General features: G+C 49.1%; 1 protein-coding gene across 8 annotated transcripts in view; it reads right to left on the bottom strand.

Annotated features, from left to right (window-relative positions):
• SEMA4A (semaphorin 4A) overlaps nt 1-17,238 on the bottom strand; it is a 74,065-nt gene that overhangs the window by 55,217 nt on the left and 1,610 nt on the right. For 2 of the 8 annotated variants that reach the window (XM_028709775.2, XM_028709776.2), the window contains exons 1-3: nt 13,960-14,481; nt 7,433-7,598; nt 6,013-6,173 (exon numbers count right to left, since the gene is read on the bottom strand). The gene's annotated coding sequence lies outside the window, so the exon portion shown is untranslated. Of the gene's footprint in view, nt 1-5,787; nt 5,948-6,012; nt 6,174-7,432; nt 7,599-13,959; nt 14,482-17,238 lie in introns of those variants that run through there. The other 6 variants (XM_077920838.1, XM_077920839.1, XM_077920841.1 and 3 more) reach the window with 6 other exon arrangements.

Here is a 17,238-nt window from a genome sequence, read left to right as displayed (position 1 = left end):
GCCATTGCACATGCTTCCTGAGACTGATGGGAGTTTTAGTTCAGCCTCATCTGGCAGGCTAAAGGTCCCTCACTCCTGCTCTACAGAGTCAGGCATCCACCATATCTCCTTCTCACTTGAGTCTCATTTTCATGGAGTTCTCAACCTGTGTCCAAGCTGTACCACTTCTGAATGAAGAGGGGGAAGATCTCATTTGATGGAACACTCTCTGCAAAGAATTCCTCCCCACACACAGAAAACAAGTGCTTCAGGGAAGAGGCAAAGCTGGAACATGGCAGGCTATATTTCTGCATGCAGAGACTTTCTAAATGAGGGGCATTTAGTAATGAGGGCATTTAGTCCAGGGACCAAATGCAATCTTTCGGGAGAGGTGTTGCTTGCTGTTTTGTCTGTGCTTTATTTGGGGCAGGGGGTGGGGTTTAGTGCTTTGCTTTGGGGGAAGGGTCCTGAGTATCACAAGATATTCTTTTGTCTGTGAAATGGGCAGCAGCCCACACCAGCTCCTTAGATTTCAAAATATGCCTCCGGGTGCAATAAAGCTTGGGAACCCTTCCAGCACAAACCATGAACACAGAGTCATTCCGATTTCAAACTGCTTCCAATTGTCTGGGTAAAGAAAAAATGTTTTTGTCCGCTCCAGCCTTAGTCAAATGAGAATATATACATGCATATCGGCAAATTTGCAACCCATTCCTTTCTTGATCTGCCCAGCGTTCCATGCCTCTCAAATGCTGGTTGAACTAGAATGATTTCTCAAGTTCATTCCAGATTTGGACCCTGTGCCACAACTTTTCAGCTGCAGCCTTTTTTTTTTAACTGCACCCAATGAATTTTGATGTGGTTGCAGTGTCCTCATACCAAGATGGTCTGGAAGCTGTTTACCAAGTCAGATCATTGGTCCCTCTAGCTCAGTAGTGCCTGCACTGGCTGGCAGTGACTTGCCTGGGTTTCGTACAGAGACTTTTCCCAAGCCCTACTTGGAGATGCCATTGGGGATGGAACCGAGGCCCTTCTGCACAGAATCATAGAATTGTAGAGTTGGAAGGGACCACGAGAGTGCAACCCCCTGCAATGCAGTAACCTTTAGCCCAACGTGGGGCTCGAACCCACAAGCCTGAGATTAAAAGTCTCATGCTCTCCCAGATCATTGGGCTACGGCCCTTGTCCAGAGTTGGTGTTTTGTGTATTGCAACATACACTTTCAGAGGACTGGGGGAGAAAGTCCCAGAGGAACTGAAAGGGATAGCAGACTGAGCATGGTTTGGACATTGTATATAAATAGGACAAAAGGAGGGTTTCTAATGCCACCCAGAACTCTCCAATCCAATCCAAAAGTCAGATGAGGGGAATTTCAGAAGCATCCCTAACTCAGTGTCCACCTGGATGGGAACAGCGCGGACTCCAGACTTCGCCATCTCTCTGACACCGTAAGTGGGGTGAGGGGTTTGCATTGTGCTCCTTGTCAGATGAAGGCCAAATGCCCTGAGCTTTGGCGGCAACCCAGCCCCACACCAGCCCCTGCTTTTCCTCTGAGAAGGCCTCATGGAGGATGTGAATCGCTGAGCACATTGTCTGGAAGGCGGGGGGGGGGGGGGAGCTCAGAGGTTGGCGGGGGGAAGGGAGCAGAGCCTGTCCCAGAAGCAAGACAGAAAGTTCCTTGTAGTAACGCAGGAAAACTAGGTTAGCCCCGGCCGGATTTCACAGTCTGCCGTGCACCGTTGGCCGAGAAACAGGGCCGCACAGCATTTTGAACCACTTGCCATTGTTTTGGGCTGGGCCCCTGCCACAGGAAAGGACGTTAAAAGGCATTCCTCCTTCCCAGGGCAAACCATCAAGGCTCAGCTCAAAGTTTTCAGCTAGTGTATTTTTAGCCTTCGGGGGGGTATTCCTGCAAGTTCAGATTCAAAGGGCTTGGTAGTGTGGCCACAAACTTCAGAGTCCCCTGGTGCAAATGCCAAGTCTTGCAAAAAGAAGAAATCTGGCTCCCCTTTTGTGCCCTTGGCAGCTGTCAGCATGCATCAATTTATCAGGTTTGAAGCCTTTCCCCATTGAAAACCTCCATGCCTGGAAGAGGTCCGCCTGCTAGATTTCAGCATGCCAGCAGCTATTTAATTTCTGCTGCTAAAGGGAGAGGAACAAGGGCCAATAAAAATGTTGGCAACCCTGCCTCTGCTACAAACAAGGTTCCCTTGCACTGGGAACTATGCCTCAGTCTTCCACCTGGAATATGGGGATAACAGCAAGACCAGAACTGGTTTAAGGGTGACAGGAGCCTGCTGCACTTCCAATACGATGCGCAAATGCTGGTTGTTATACCCATAGAATAGATAGTAATATATCCATAATGGAAGGAAGGACGGCCTTCTTGCAGAGGGGAAGCCCCTGTTATTCTCCATCCCCCTCCCATGAAGGGGGGGGGGGGAAAGGCAGCTGATGGGCAGATCCTGCACAGAAGAGAGCGAGAGCGCTCAGCTCTGTAATGAGAAGGGATGAGCGAAACAACCTCCTCACCATTTGCTCACTGTGTTACGAATCCAGCATAATAAACCATGAGGAAAACCCTCTCCTATTAGAGGGCTTCAAAGTATCTTCGGAGCTTCGTGCTTGCGTTACCCAAATGCATCTTGCAAAGGCTGCACACGTCACATGCTGCTCTTTTCCTCCCCTCGCGTTGCAGCGTCACATCTCCTGATTCACCCTTCCCGGACTGCTTATTATTACATGCGCTTCCAGCCCGAGGGCCACATTGCCTCCTCTGCAGCCGTCTGGGGGCTACCTGCCAGTTTGGGGCAAGGCAGACTTGATTATTGTAACTCACTCTACGTGGGGCTGCCCTTGAGACTGACCCAGAAACTCCAGCAGGTGCAGAATGCAGCGGCGAGACTCCTTACGGGGTCCTTGCCGCAGATCACATTCACCTAGTGCTATACCAGCTGCACTGGCTCCCGATGGAGTACAGGATCAGGTTTAAGGTGCTGGTTTTAACCTTTAAAGCCCTATACGGCCTAGGACCCTCGTACCTACGGGACCGCCTCTCCTGGTATGTCCCACGGAGGACCTTACGGTCTTCAAACAAAAACATCTTGGAGGTCCCAGGCCACAGAGAAGTTAGGCTGGCCTCAACCAGAGCCAGGGCTTTTTCGGCTGTGGCCCCGACCTGGTGGAACGCTCTGTCAGAAGAGACTAGGGCCCTGCGGGACTTGACATCTTTCCACAGGGCCTGCAAGATAGAGCTGTTCCACCAGGCCTTTGGCCAAGGCACAGTCTCACAGAACTCTAGCCCAATGGTTACCATTAATTTGATTTTGAATGATTTTAGACTGAATTGATTTTAGAATGCTGTGTTACTTTTATTGTTGTTAGCCGCTCTGAGCCCGGCTTCGGCTGGAGAGGGCGGGATATAAATAAAATTTTATTATTTTTATTTTTATTTTTATTAAGGCAAGAGGCTAAAAGTGGGTGGAGCTACGGATGTGACTCTTGCCCTACGCTCAGCTGAAGTCAGGTGTTTGTCTAGCCTTCGCCTTAAGGAAATGAGATGCTCCCGCAACTCAAGGGCACATTCCGGCCAGGCAAAAGCACTTGAGGATGGGGTAGAACAGGGCTGGTAAGGGGTGTGGTCTGAGGAAAGGGTATGGCCTAGAAAAGGGCCGAATCAAAAGGCCTGGAGGCCTGCAGGTTTGCAATGGTATTTTGGCAGGGAGCCACAGCTCAAACGGATTGGATCCCTTTGGCAAATATTTCGAGCGAAATCAACACTCCTCACGTGCAAATGGGATGTTTTCATTTCCTTTAGAAATTAAAGGGCAGCAAACAACTGAGCATGTGCAATGGTAGTGGGAATTGGCTGCTTAGGGCAGATCCACACCACACATCCAAAACACATTTAAAGCACATGGTTCCTCCCAAAGGATCCTGGGAGCTGCAGCCTCTTAAGGATGCTGGGAACTATAGCTCTGCAAGCAGGGGGAACTACAGTTCCCAGTGTTCTTTTGGGGAAGCCATGTGCTTTAAAGGTGCATTCAATGTGCTTTAAAAGTATGGTGTTGATCTGCTCTTCGTCCTGTAACATGCACGGAAAATATTCTGAACTGAAAATATTCAGTTCATAATCTATCTCTGTTTGAGTTATGAAAATAGACCCAAATCAGGGCTCACAACACCCTAACTTACAAACCTACCAGATTCGACTGACCAACCGACTAATTTCAAGTTTCAGTTCCACCACCAGCAAAGAGGGGAATGGAAGTGAGTAACCTCCAGGCAAAGCCTGAGGAAGCTCCTTGTTAGCTTCACTACAACTGCCAATGCACACAGCAGCTTGTGAGCCAGTCTCAGCCAGATCGGAAGTGCCTGTAGCAGCCGCCCTCCCCACCTGTGGGAAGCCCCGTTTCCAACTCTAGCATTCTTACCCCTTCCCTGATGTAGTAAAGCCTGGCTTCTCCTGCCAGGGCACTGAGAGCGCTGGAAACACCTCTCTGCTGGTGCCTGCAATTACTGATCCTGATAGCCAACACTACAGTCACCAAGAGCCTTTTAGAACCTGGTTCACAAACCGTTGCTTGAATCAGCCCAAAGCCCATAAAGGGCTCTGAGGAATCATAGAGTTCAAGGGCAGGGGGCATTGTGCAAAGCAAGAGCACAGAGTATGTCCCAGAGGATCATTGGATAGGGCTGGCTCACGTACCCCTTTCTCTCCTTCCTGGTCAACAGGACAGTCAGATTTTCCCTTGTTCCAAGAGCCCTTCCCTCCATAAAAGAATTTGGGGGGCAGATTGTGCTGGTTTCCCCCCACCCCAGCATACATATACTTCATCTCAAGGGTTCTCTGGTGTGAATTCTGCCCCCTATAAAAGTCTGCATCATCTGCCCCCACTGACTGCAGTGCTTGACAATTTTATATCTAGATCAGGCATCCTCAAACTCGGCCCTCCAGATGTTTCGGGACTACAGTTCCCATCATCCCTGACCACTGGTCCTGTTAGCTAGGGACGATGGGAGTTGTAGTCCCAAAACATCTGGAGGGCCGAGTTTGGGGATGCCTGATCTAGATAGATATAGATAGATGTGCCCACTCTCTGACCCACATATCTGACACCCCACACAGCTTTACATGACCATCTCAGACCATGTGGCTGAGAGAGCTGGATTCTTCCTGCAAGCACAGAGATGCTCCAGGGAGGAAAGATTCCAGACTCAGCTCTGTCTTCATTTTCCCACATCCGACCAGATGCAGGAGCCCCAGCCTTTATCAAATTAAACCTGCTCCTCTCCTCCGCATCCTTCATTCCCCTGCCTCATAATTCCAGCTCCGGCTACCCAAGCATGAAATGGAAAGCCAACTTCCTTCGGAATCCACCCAGAACATCATGCAGAGAGACAGTGGAAGGGGAAAATCCACCGGCGCTTAATTTCATGCAACAATCGCAACTTAACATAATGTGTGGGGAAACTCCCCGACATGCGACGCACGTGCATTTAAATTCTTCCTCATTAGATCTTTGCAAATGAACCAGTGTGGAATTGGTTCATTCATTTACAGGGTTCCGGCGAAGGCGGAAAAAGCCGGGTATCCACGCCTGTCTCACTCCATTTACATCTCTAAAGGGTTTCCTGGCTGGGAAGCCCACTCAGAAGGGAGAAAGAGAGCAATGCTTCTATGCTCTGTGTCTGCTTCTGATGCTTTCAACAAGGAAGCTCCCGCCAAACCAAAGACACACATGTTCTCACTCACACGCCTCTCATTATTCCACGAGAAATTATGGCTTTCGGACGGGGAAATGTTACCTGGTGGCTCAGCGTAACCCAGATCTCCACTGTCTTGGCTCGGTTGTATCGGAAGCACAACGCCAGACTCTCCCCAGATCAGGTCCAGTCGCGGTTGCTACAAAACCGACCTGCTCTTCCCAGCCGTGCGGAGAGGAAAACCCCCTCCGTCAAAGCATATCCCTGTGTCATAACAGCCAGCCTAGCTCCGCGAACATCCCTGGCGTTGCCATAGCGACGGCTTACCTCCAGCAGCGGTCCAGGGGCTCCTGCTCTTGAGATCTCTCCAGCGTCAGCCGTGCAGAAAGGACCTGCGAGAGATTCCCGGTTCAAGTTCCAGATGTGGGGGTCGGACCGACGGACAGATGGGGGTGCTCATCCCCCACAGGGGGCTCATCGTGTGGCTGCTGAGAGAGAAAGAAGAATATGAATTCATCGCCTTCTCTCCGACGAAATCTGCCGCCCAGCCAGATGTTTCCCTGTAGCAGCCAACAAGGCTTTAGAGCAGCTCATGAAGGCAGCCCTTGTCCCCGACACGCCCAGAACAAGGCGAATGATCTGATCCCGGCAGTTTCCTTTGATCAAGCTTCACACTGAGCGTGCGGAGTAAATCATGTTTTCCCCGAGTCACAATTCCATGCCCAGTTATGAACGGGCAACATAAGCATCCTGGATCCCCAAACCACCTGCAGATTCTTTGCAAAGGGATAGCAGGTGCTTGTTTTTATTGGGGGAGCGAGGAAGAAGAGCCCACTGTGCAGAAGATAATTACTTTAATTATATATATGCATTTTTCGACTCGGTATTTTTAGCCTTCCCCGCATTTGTTGGCGGCTTACAAATAAACGAAATCAAGCACGTGCAATATTCAACTGAAACTGAAGTGCAATTCATCACACAAAGACCACTCGTGCATTGCACAGGCAGATGATGTTTCAATTTCCCCCTCTCCTAAAGACCTGAGCAGCTGCAAAGGCTTTATTGATACTAATGCTAGGGTCCCCAAAGTGGAGTTCGTGGGCACCTCTGTACCCTCTGATACCAACTTGGCACCAGAAAAGCCCCCTTTAAATTTTTTCCCCAAAAGACAAGATCATTACAAAAGAAGTACAATATTTTATCTGTATGTGTACAAATAAAACATAAATATAATTTAATTTTTTTGGAGGGATTGTTTGTTTTTGGCAAATATATTGCCTGTTCTTTCGCCTGTGTTTTATTTGTTATGGGGTGCCTGAAATGGTTTGCCTACTTGGCAGAGTTTCTTGCATTGCAAGTGTTTCTTGTGAAATACGGGTTTTTTTAAGGAATAAATAAATAATTCTCCAGGGTTTCAGGCAGGTGTCTCTCTCTCTCTCTAAGCCCTACCTGGAGATGCCAGGGATTGAACTAGCGACCTTCTGCATGAACATAGCGGACAACTGCGTCTGGGGGAGGGCTAATCCAGAACTGCCCCACCCTGCCATGCTGGGAGTTCTCTCTGTTGTGCCGGAGGGACCTTCCATTATTGCATTTTGTACCTGGGAATCCAACCAAAGAGCCTGACAGATCCGTGTATATTTGGAAGGGAAGGAAATGGGGGAACAGGGCCCCCCTTGCCTTCCACAACAAGGTGCCAAGATTAAAAGGCTTTCTTCAGTCCCCTTTCAAGATGTATCCAACTCACAAGGGTTATCACCCGCCTGGCTGATTAGTTCATCATACGACCGATGGCTGGGATTACAGACGTAGTGGCTCTTCTTCATCCCCTGTGAGGACTTGCAGCTGGGACTTTTCAGGGGGAGATTTGAGTGTGCGGACCCCTCCACATTCGCACCATGAAATGCAGGGCTCTGAAATGCAAAGCAATATACAGTGGTACCTCGGGTTACATACGCTTCAGGTTACATACGCGTCACGTTACAGACTCCGCTAACCCAGAAATAGTACCTCAGGTTAAGAACTTTGCTTCAGGATGAGAACAGAAATCGCACGGCGGCAGTGGGAGGCCCCATTAGCTAAAGTGGTGCTTCAGGTTAAGAACAGTTTCAGGTTAAGAACGGACCTCTGGAACGAATTAAGTACTTAACCCGAGGTACCACTGTATTCGCATTATAGATTGCCAAGGATAACTTACTGTCCGATTCTATGACCGCAAGCTTTACTTTCAGAGAGAATTAGTACAGTTTCTTACTGGTAAGATCCATGTTTTTTAATACTTGAATTTCTTTGCCCTTGGGGATCAGATTCAAGAAAGGGGGGGGGGGAGGTAAACAAACAAACAAAAGAATCAACCAGCTATCTCCCGGGCTCTTCACTGATCCAGCTGCACACCATGCGTAATTGTATACCGCTTTCAAGGATAGGAAAGACCCTCTTGCCTCTGACCCCAGGGAGGGGCTGCAGTTGATGCACAGCCCAGACAGTGATGGGACAGAGGGACTAAGGCTGCAAGTCAGTGGAAGGAAGCCTTGGATATTCCTGGTAATATTTAGGGTATTAGGGGAGGGGTAGTACCTCTGGTGGGGGACATGTCACACTCCTTCTGGGCAGGGGTGCTAACTTGAATAAAATACTGTGGGGGCCCAGGTAAGCCCCACCCCATATAATTGATCACATGACGCAGTGCATACACACCATTTGAATGGGAACGCCCATCAACTTTGTGGGGGCCCGGCTCCCTCAAATACTTTATTGTGGAGGCCGAAGTACTCATGGCCCCTAGGAGTTGGCTCCTATGCTTCTAGGGTAGTTTGTCCACCTTTCTACAGAAGGCTAGTTTCCACACACACACAAAACACACACACACACACACACCACTTTTCTATCCTCCATCGAGGCAAGCAAAAGGCAGGATCAAAGACACTCCAGGAGGGTGTGAAGCAAAGTCAGTGAGGAAAGTAGCCTGGGCAGAGTTTGGAGGGCCTAGAAGGCCTTGACAGACACCTCAGGCCTAAGGTTCCTCACCCATCGCTTAAAAAAAAGAAGACATAATAAGTCTATTAACCCTTATCAGCCATGATACTGAAACTGAACCTCCGCGTTAAGAGGCACTCTACCTCTAACTACCCATTGCTGGGGGCAAACTGGGGGTGAGGGTTGCTGCCTTCATGCTCCAGTGGTGGGGTTCTGCCTGGTCACTGCCGGACACAAAACTCTCTGTGGGGTCCCCTCCTCCTCGCCATGCCATCTGGCCCAATCGCCAGCCCTCTCCCCCAGTGCCAAATCAACAAAACTACCCAAAGGGAAGGGAAGGATACAGCTGCATGTCCTCCCCCCCTGTTTTTGTTCAGAAGGGTCAAGCAGAGGAAGAACAGGGCCAGGAGGCTCCAGAGGCCATTGGGGTTGGGGGAGCAACTGTCAGCATCTGCGATGGGGTGGGTGGGCCCTGGGGTGGGCCTGACAAAGCCTGCTGCAAGCACCCAGCCCTGAATCTTAAAGGAGCCTCAGCAAAGGAGGAAAGTGGCTGGAGTGTGGTGCATATTTTTCCTTTAAAAAGAAGCAGCAGCAACAGCAATCAAGGCTTCTCTCTCTCACACTCTCTAGGCCGCAACCCAGCCTACGAAGATGCTTCTTGCCCAGGGCCGGAAATGAAAGGAGAGATAACGTCTTAGGAAAGATAAAAACCGTGGAACAAAACAAATCTTCGGGTCTGACAGGAAAATGTACAGGACAAACTGGGTTGAAGTGGAAACGCAGCAGCCACTTTCGTTGCGCTGATAATCCACCCACCACGCAAACACATCCATCTGGAATCTCTTTATTTCTTTCCACACGCACAGACACTCTCATAGACTCATAGAATTGCAGAGTGGGAAGGGACCCCGAGGGTCCTCTAGTCCAACCCCCTGCAATGCAGGAATCCCAGTTAAGGCCACCCAACCTCTGCTTCCAAGGAAGGAGAGGCCACCACCTCTCATGGGAGTCTGCTCCTTTCATGTAAGTTGAATCCATTGATATGGGTCCTACCCTCCAGAGCAGGAGAAAACAAGCCTGCTCCATCTTCCATGTGACAGCCCTTTAGATATTTGAAGATGGCCGTTGTAGCTCCTCTCAGTCTCCTCTTTGTCAGGCTAAACATGCCCATCTCCCTCAACAGTTCCTCATAAGGCTTGGTTTCCAGACCCTTGATCATCTTGGTTGCCCTCCTTTGCCCACACTCCCAGCTTGTCAAGATCCTTCTGAAATTGTGGTGCCCAGAACTGGACACAGTACATACATACGCTTCAGGTTACAGACGCTTTAGGTTACAGACTCCGCTAACCCAGAAATAGTACCTCGGTTTAAGAACTTTGCTTCAGGATGAGAACATAAATCATGCTCTGGCGGCGCGGCAGCAGCAGGAGGCCCCATTAGCTAAAGTGGTGCTTCAGGTTAAGAACAGTTTCAGGTTAAGAACGGACATACAGAACGAATTAAGTTCTTAACCCGAGGTACCACCGTATTCCAAGTGTGGTCTGACCAAGGCATAATAAAGCAGGACTATTGCTTCCCTTGATCAGGACACTATACTTCTGTTGATGCAGCCTAGAATAGCATTAGCTTTTTTTGCTGTATCACACTGTTGTCTCTCTTCCTCTCTCCCTCACCCCTTCTGGTAGGGCTGGCAGCTCTCAACCCCCCACCTCCCCTACAGTTTCCTAATGTCTTGCCCCATCTGCATGGTGGGATGTGGGGGAGAAGTTCTCCTTCCGGTAAGGGTGGAACTGGAAAAGCTGCCTGCCTGAAAACCCGAAGAGCCATTGCCCGCAGACTGTCTCCCCAGAGTGGTGCATGCTCTGGTTATCTCCCGCTTGGACTACTGCAATGCGCTCTACATGGGGCTACCTTTGAAGGTGACCCAGAAACAACAACTAATCCAGAATGTGGCTGCTAGACTGGTGATTGGAAGTGGCTGCCAAGACCATATATAACACTGGTCCTGAAAGACCTACATTGGCTCCCAGTATGTTTCTGAGCACAATTCAAAGTGTTGGTGCTGACCTTTAAAGCCCTAAACGGCCTTGATCCTGTATACCTGAAGGAGCATCTCCACCCCCATCGTTCAGCCTGGACAGTGAGGTCCAGCTCTGAGGGCCTTCTGGCAGTTCCCTCACTACGAGAAGTGAGGTTACAGGGAACCAGATAGAGGGCCTTATCGGCAGTGGCCCCTGCCCTGGTGGAATGCCCTCCCATCAGATGTCAAGGAAATAATCAACTATCTGACTTTTAGAAGACATCTGAAGGCAGCCCTGTATCAGGAAAATTTTAATGTTTGATGTTTTATTATGTTTTAAATATTCTGTTGGGAGCTGCCCAGAGTGGCTGGGGAAACCCAGCCAGATGGATGGGGTATGAATAATAAATTATTATTATTGCCAATCTGCACAGACAACCCTGAGCTAGGTGGACCAACAGTTTGTCACAGTCTTCTTCGTATGCATAAAGTCCCAGGTTCAACCCAGCTGATGCTGGGAAAGACTCCTGACCAAGGGTGAAGCAGAATATCTAAGTGCACACGATCACAGTGTGACCTTATGACCCTTGGCAGCTTCACCCTTGCCCTTTTAATTATCCCAGTAACTTGAAATGTTTTATACTGTGACGACAATAAAGGGATTTGATTTGATTTGCCTCCAGACCAACATCCTGGAGATACCCCACTGCCAGTCAAAAGTCAAGAAAACTAAGCTGGATGGGCGGACTCTGCAGAAGGCAACTTTCTATGTTCTCAGGTTTCTTGACTCTTTAACAACTTGCCCCATCATTCCACCTGCATGGTGGTGTGGGAACCATGGAACATGTGCCCATTACACAGCTGTTTTTTAAAGGGCTGGCTGGCAAATTTTACCAATGGTTTATTAAGTAAAAGCAAAGGCACACTTAGGATCCCTTGCACCCCTGGCAGCCCCACCAGGGGGAAAAATCACTTTACCACAATAGCCTCAGTAGGAATTACTTTATTTTACGTGGCCCAAGTACAGTACTCGAAGCATCTTACGTGAGGGCAAGGCAAGAAAGAAGAGCCCCCCCAAACTGCACACTTTTGTGCCACAGTGTGAAAAGGATGGGAAGCTTCTGCTACACATTGCCACCCACCTATATGTCAATCAACTCCATAGGTGATTTTGGGGAGGGATGCTGTTCCACCAAGCAGGGGCTGGTTTCGCCAGCCCCTAGGTATTCCTTGGAGTGAAAGATGTGAAGACTTGCAATTCTCACCTTAGCACAGGGTCTACCTCTGCAAAAAAAGCTGCAACACCAAGCTGCTGCTTCTCTGTAAGGGTATGTTCACATTCACCCCATGATCTGTTTGTGGCCTGCTCTGCTCCCAGATATCTAGGCAGGTAACCACCAGTTCTGTAATGTTTAAGCTAACTGGTTAAAGAGTGTGTGTCCATTAGTGAGGTCACACACACACACACACACACACACACACACACCCCAGATGCATTTCAAGCTACATTTGCACAACGATGTTCACATCAAAGAGGGGGCAGATGTGTCTTCACACACCCCACATGACCATTTTGGGGTTTCCCTGCCCCCCAATTTCCCCCACAAAACTCCTACTCATTGAAGCATCGCCTGCGCATGTGCGAAGGAAATGTCCCCATTACCACATTCAGTTTTCTAGCTGGACTGAAACTGGCTTGAGAAACACACACACACACACACACACACACACACACCCCAAACACAGCAGAATTTGTCAAGAAGCTACAGGATCGATAGGGAAGGCGGCTAACGGCATATGAGTGCAGCTTCAAAAACTTGTCATGGGAGCCCACAACACGAGGTAAGTAGGCGGTAATGGAATCAGCCCCTAAGTGGCAGTAAAGGAGCAAGCCCCTTGCCCCACTTTGCCAGGATTCAGAGCTGGCCTCTTCCCACGGAGCTCTCCGTGGCTTAACATACTTTGAGCTCATGGGCTTAAGAAGCTTGGACTTCAAGCTGGGTCATGCTATGAAAGGGTTCATTTGCAGCAGCAAAATCCAAGCAGTCTTTCCCAAAACTCACCCCTCTCTCAAAGCTCGCAACAAAGACACACCTTCCCGAGAGAAGCTAGCTGGCTTTCGTGCTGCGTTATATAATGTGCCTAAATGAAAGCCATGGTTTGGGCTAGGTGTTGCAACGGAGCTTATTTACAAGGAAATGAAGCAAGGCTTTACTAAACATGAGCTGCAAGATGGGCTCAGATCTTGCAAGGAAGGAGCAGGTCTGTGCATAAATCTCAGCCGGCCTTGCCTGCTCTACAGGAAGGAGGTCAAAACAGATGTGACCTCCAGCATCCACCACACCACAGTCCTGCTGCTACAGGAATTAAAGGGGGGCAGGGAAGAGGATATCCCCATTGTCTCTGCAAAGCAAGCTTCTGAATAGAATCACCAACATTTAAAATCCAGCTCAGTCCTCTCCTCCTCCTGGCTTCTTGGATTTCACCAGGCAGACTTCCCCCCACACTTGCAGCATTGCGGAAGTGTCCGTCCCCCCCCCCCCGCCCGCAGATGAAACCCAAAGGTCTGACAGCCCACACCAAATTAGAATTTGATGGCAGCAGGTGCGTTATACTGTAGCTTACAGCAATCTTTCTCATGCGCTAAGTGCAAGCAGGCTTCAAGCACACAGGAGTTTGAAACCTAGCATCCTTCTGCTCAGCCATGCCACTCCTTCAAACCCTTTTGCGCACCCTGATGCCACAGCCGTGCCAGTGAGTGCGTTGTTTTGCACTGCAGGTGATGCGCCACGTAAACTGTACCAAGTCAGATCGTCGGATCAAGTTGGACCATTCGCCAGTCAAGCTCAGAAATGGCTACACCGAACTGTAGCAGCTTTCCGGGATGTTTTTCAGATGTCAGAGACTGAACTTAAGGCTCTGCCGCTGAACTGCAGACCTTGCACAACAGATTTTGCAGCTGGTCCCCCCACACCCCACTCCTGTGCAAGTCTGGGTGCTGAGGCTTGCTTGCGCATCGCTGTGAACCCCATGGGTTTGCATGGAGAGCCAAGACAGCCTCTTCCCCACCACATCCACACATTCGGGGCCCGTCTGTGGAAACTGCACAGACTGCATTCCATCTGCGCTCCATCTGTGCGGAGAACGGTACAAACACATTGGAACTTGCCCGAAAACAAAGCCAAGCCCTCCTGCAAAGGAAGAAAAGTTAGTGCTTTTTCGCAAAGGGCACAGATTTCATATGACAGGATTCCCGGAGGCATCCCCAACAAACTCACGTGGCTGGTCTGCGGGCTGGTCTTGGGTCCAGTTTTCGGTCCCTTGGAGGCGTTTGCTCTTTGCACAGCTGGAAAAATGAAAACAGAGGCTGCAAAGGGTGTGTGGGAGGCGAGCTTCCTCTTGGCTCCCCTTTTCCTTTGCGAAACCGATTGACCGCGGACTTTAAACAGTCCCTCCTTCTTAGCCACCCTGGGAGAATTAGCGCTGCTGTGAACTCGCTGCCAAGTTGCCTGCCAACCGGGCTCTGCCGCCTGGCACATCCATGCTCCCTTGGTGGCTCCTTGAAAAGCCTTGCGCAACTTCGCCAGCGAGATAAACACTCCAGAACTCTGTAAGAGCCAACCTCCAACTCGCCGTTTATCACATAAGCTGGGGAGTCAGTCGCACACACGACACACACACACATGCAATCCCGTCCCAAGGCTGCCAAATCCAGGCCAGGATTTATGAGGAAGGCTCGGCCACAAAGGGTTTTATCTTTGGCTTTTAGATAAACGGTCCCAAAGTAGCTTGTGAGTTTCTTGGGGCAAAGGGGAGGGGAGGAGAGAGGAATCAAACAACAGGCCTTCTCAGTGGTGTTTTCTGGACCATGAAAAGCAGGAGGTGCCACATCATATGATCGCAGCCTATTAAGTGAGCAGCAGCAGATTCCAAGTCAGGACCGGCAAACAGACAACAGGGGCTGGGCCCTCGAAAGCAAGGAGCAGAAGAGGCCACCCACCACCAGGGTCATCTAGTCCAACCCCCTAAAATGCAGGACCCCAAGCTGGTGCCCTCCAGACGTTTTGTGGCTTCACTGTCCGTCAGCCCCCAGGCGGCATGGCGAAAGTTCAGGGATGGTGGGTTCGCTAGTCCAGCAAGATCTGAAGAACAGCAGCTTGGTAAGGCTGGTCAAGGCCATTCAAATGCTGCAGCAAGAAAAGCCTGATCTTGTAGGATGCTATAAATTATGCACACATATATTGTTGCTCTTCTTTTGCATAACTGAGTCTGCACTTTTGCCTGTTTTGGATAATTTATTCCACCTTTGCAAGTCACAGGGCAGAAGAAAGAGCTGTGCAAGGCGACCCCACCCTCAGCTATTGCAAACTTTGTTCCCGTCATCCCCACTGGCTTCTGTGTTGGGCTTTGCTAACCGGGTCTCCTCCTTTGGACTGCAGCTCCCATCAGCCCCAGTCACCATGGCTGTGCTGGAGGGCATGCAGTTGGCTAAAGCTTTCCTAATATCTGAACCGGCATTGCCTGTCTGCTTCTAGGGATGAAGGAGAGATTCGGTTTTGTTTGGGTTTTAGTGAGAAGCGACCTGATTTGCACTTCTAAAACACTTGTGCAAAGCAAAACATAATTACAGTATTCATCAAACTTTGCACTTCCCCAAATGTTGTGATGCAGTTCTCCAGTCAGTTTGTATAAAAATGCCTAATTATTGGAAAGTGTGCCTTAAAACACATACGTCCGTGAAAGTAACAGTCAAAAATATCATTATATAAGAATACATTGTTGGACGGAGTGTGTGCATTAGCCAAAACTGCATCTCAAAACATGTATATTTGGAGAAATAGGCACTGAAATGCTGACAACTTTTCGCAATGATTTTTTAAAAAAATCTCCAAGATGCTGCAGAACTGTGGAGAACTGAACCTTCGACTGGAAAAATGAAAAACAGAGAGAAACTGAAGTGAATAGATTTGTTGGCCCTCATTCCCTGCTCCTAAGCATGGCTTTATTTCTCTGGAAACAGAAAGCTCAGATCACAAATGTGTCTCTTCCCTACCTGATATATTTGAACATGCCAAGATGAAGCCTCTCCAGTGAGGCTGGAGGGGCACTTATTTGCTGTGGGCAAACTTCCAACTGGTAACCAAATTTTGCCATGCCCTTTATCATCCTTCCAATGAGATGTTCAGTGTTCTGAACATCTGTCCCATTCTCTTGTGCACCGTAATTTCCTGTTCATTTGTTGTTTATGCTGTTAAAAAACACTATAATATTTTCATGCTGCAAGTCAGAGCTCAGTGGCCCTGATTGTTCCCAGCCCGCATATCAGGCCAGGAAATGACCAGCTCATGGGTCCAGTATGGCTCAGGAGGCCTTGTCATCTGACCCTTTGGACTCTCACCAGACCCCACTCCTCACCAGCCCACCAGAGTCACAAGTAGATCTGTTGCTCCACCCACTATTGCCTCTGGCCCCGCCCCCACAAGCATGCAGCAGAGACAGTGCAAGGTAAAAAACCTAATAGTGTTTCCCTTACCACCACCACCACCTGACTTTCCATTTAAGTCACCTAGCAGCATCCATTACATCAGGGGAGCTGGAGATGCAGAACCTCTCCATAAAACCTGCCAAACGTCCAGCAAATTTTGGCTCCTCCTCTCCATATCCTTCCAACCCTGGCGGCCTTTACAAGAACTTAACTAAGGACTCAGCTACGTTAGTAAAGAAAAGGCGCTTTATATGCGTTATAACACTGTGACACCAGATGGCGCTGCGGAGTCCCATCTTTCGCCAACGTGATTTCCCACTATGACATTTATGACGCATTTTCTCGAAATGCTTTTTTTTAATGTGTCTAGATCCAGCCTCTGACGCTTGGGATCACTTTCAACTCTATTCTAGGATTCAATTACTGTGACTCTAATAATTAGCCTCTGAGCTTTTTTTTTCTTTTACCCTCCTCCCTCCCCATCGCTTTTCCTTTTGTGCCATGTCTTTTAGGCTGTAAGCTTGAAGGCATTTGTATGCCATTCTGGGAGCCCCTTTTCAGCTAAAGAGCAAAATAAACATTAAAAAAATAAATAAAAGTCATGGTGCTTGCATTACAGAGACCAAGCTTTGGTGTGGTGTGATGCTTGCTAGCATATCAGGGTGCTAGCCTACCCTGAAGCGACATGGTGTTGTGTAGATTGCTGAACTGTGAGACTTGGAATTGAATTTGCACTGGGAAGACACATACCCTAATTTATATCATAGGGAAAACAGGGTTGGAAGCAGAAATGCTTCTGAATACCAGGTGCTGGAAACTGCAGGAGGAGAGAGGGCTCTTACACTCGTGAATTGCTTGCAGGTTTCCCACAGGCATCTGGTTGGCCACTGTGAGAACAGGGCGTTGGACTAGATGAGCCATTGGCCTGGTCCAAAGTTACTTACATTCTTAAGGTTTGCTGGAGAACAGCATAACAATCATGACAGGCACCATCTGGAAGCACTTCCAGATCCCTTTGTATCAGCCTTTGCCACCTTAGAGCCTTCAAAATATTTTGGACTACAGTCCAACG

Source organism: Podarcis muralis, chromosome 16 (genome assembly GCF_964188315.1).
Source record: "Podarcis muralis chromosome 16, rPodMur119.hap1.1, whole genome shotgun sequence".
NCBI lineage: Eukaryota > Metazoa > Chordata > Lepidosauria > Squamata > Lacertidae > Podarcis > Podarcis muralis.
This window is presented reverse-complemented; position numbering and strand designations above follow the sequence as displayed.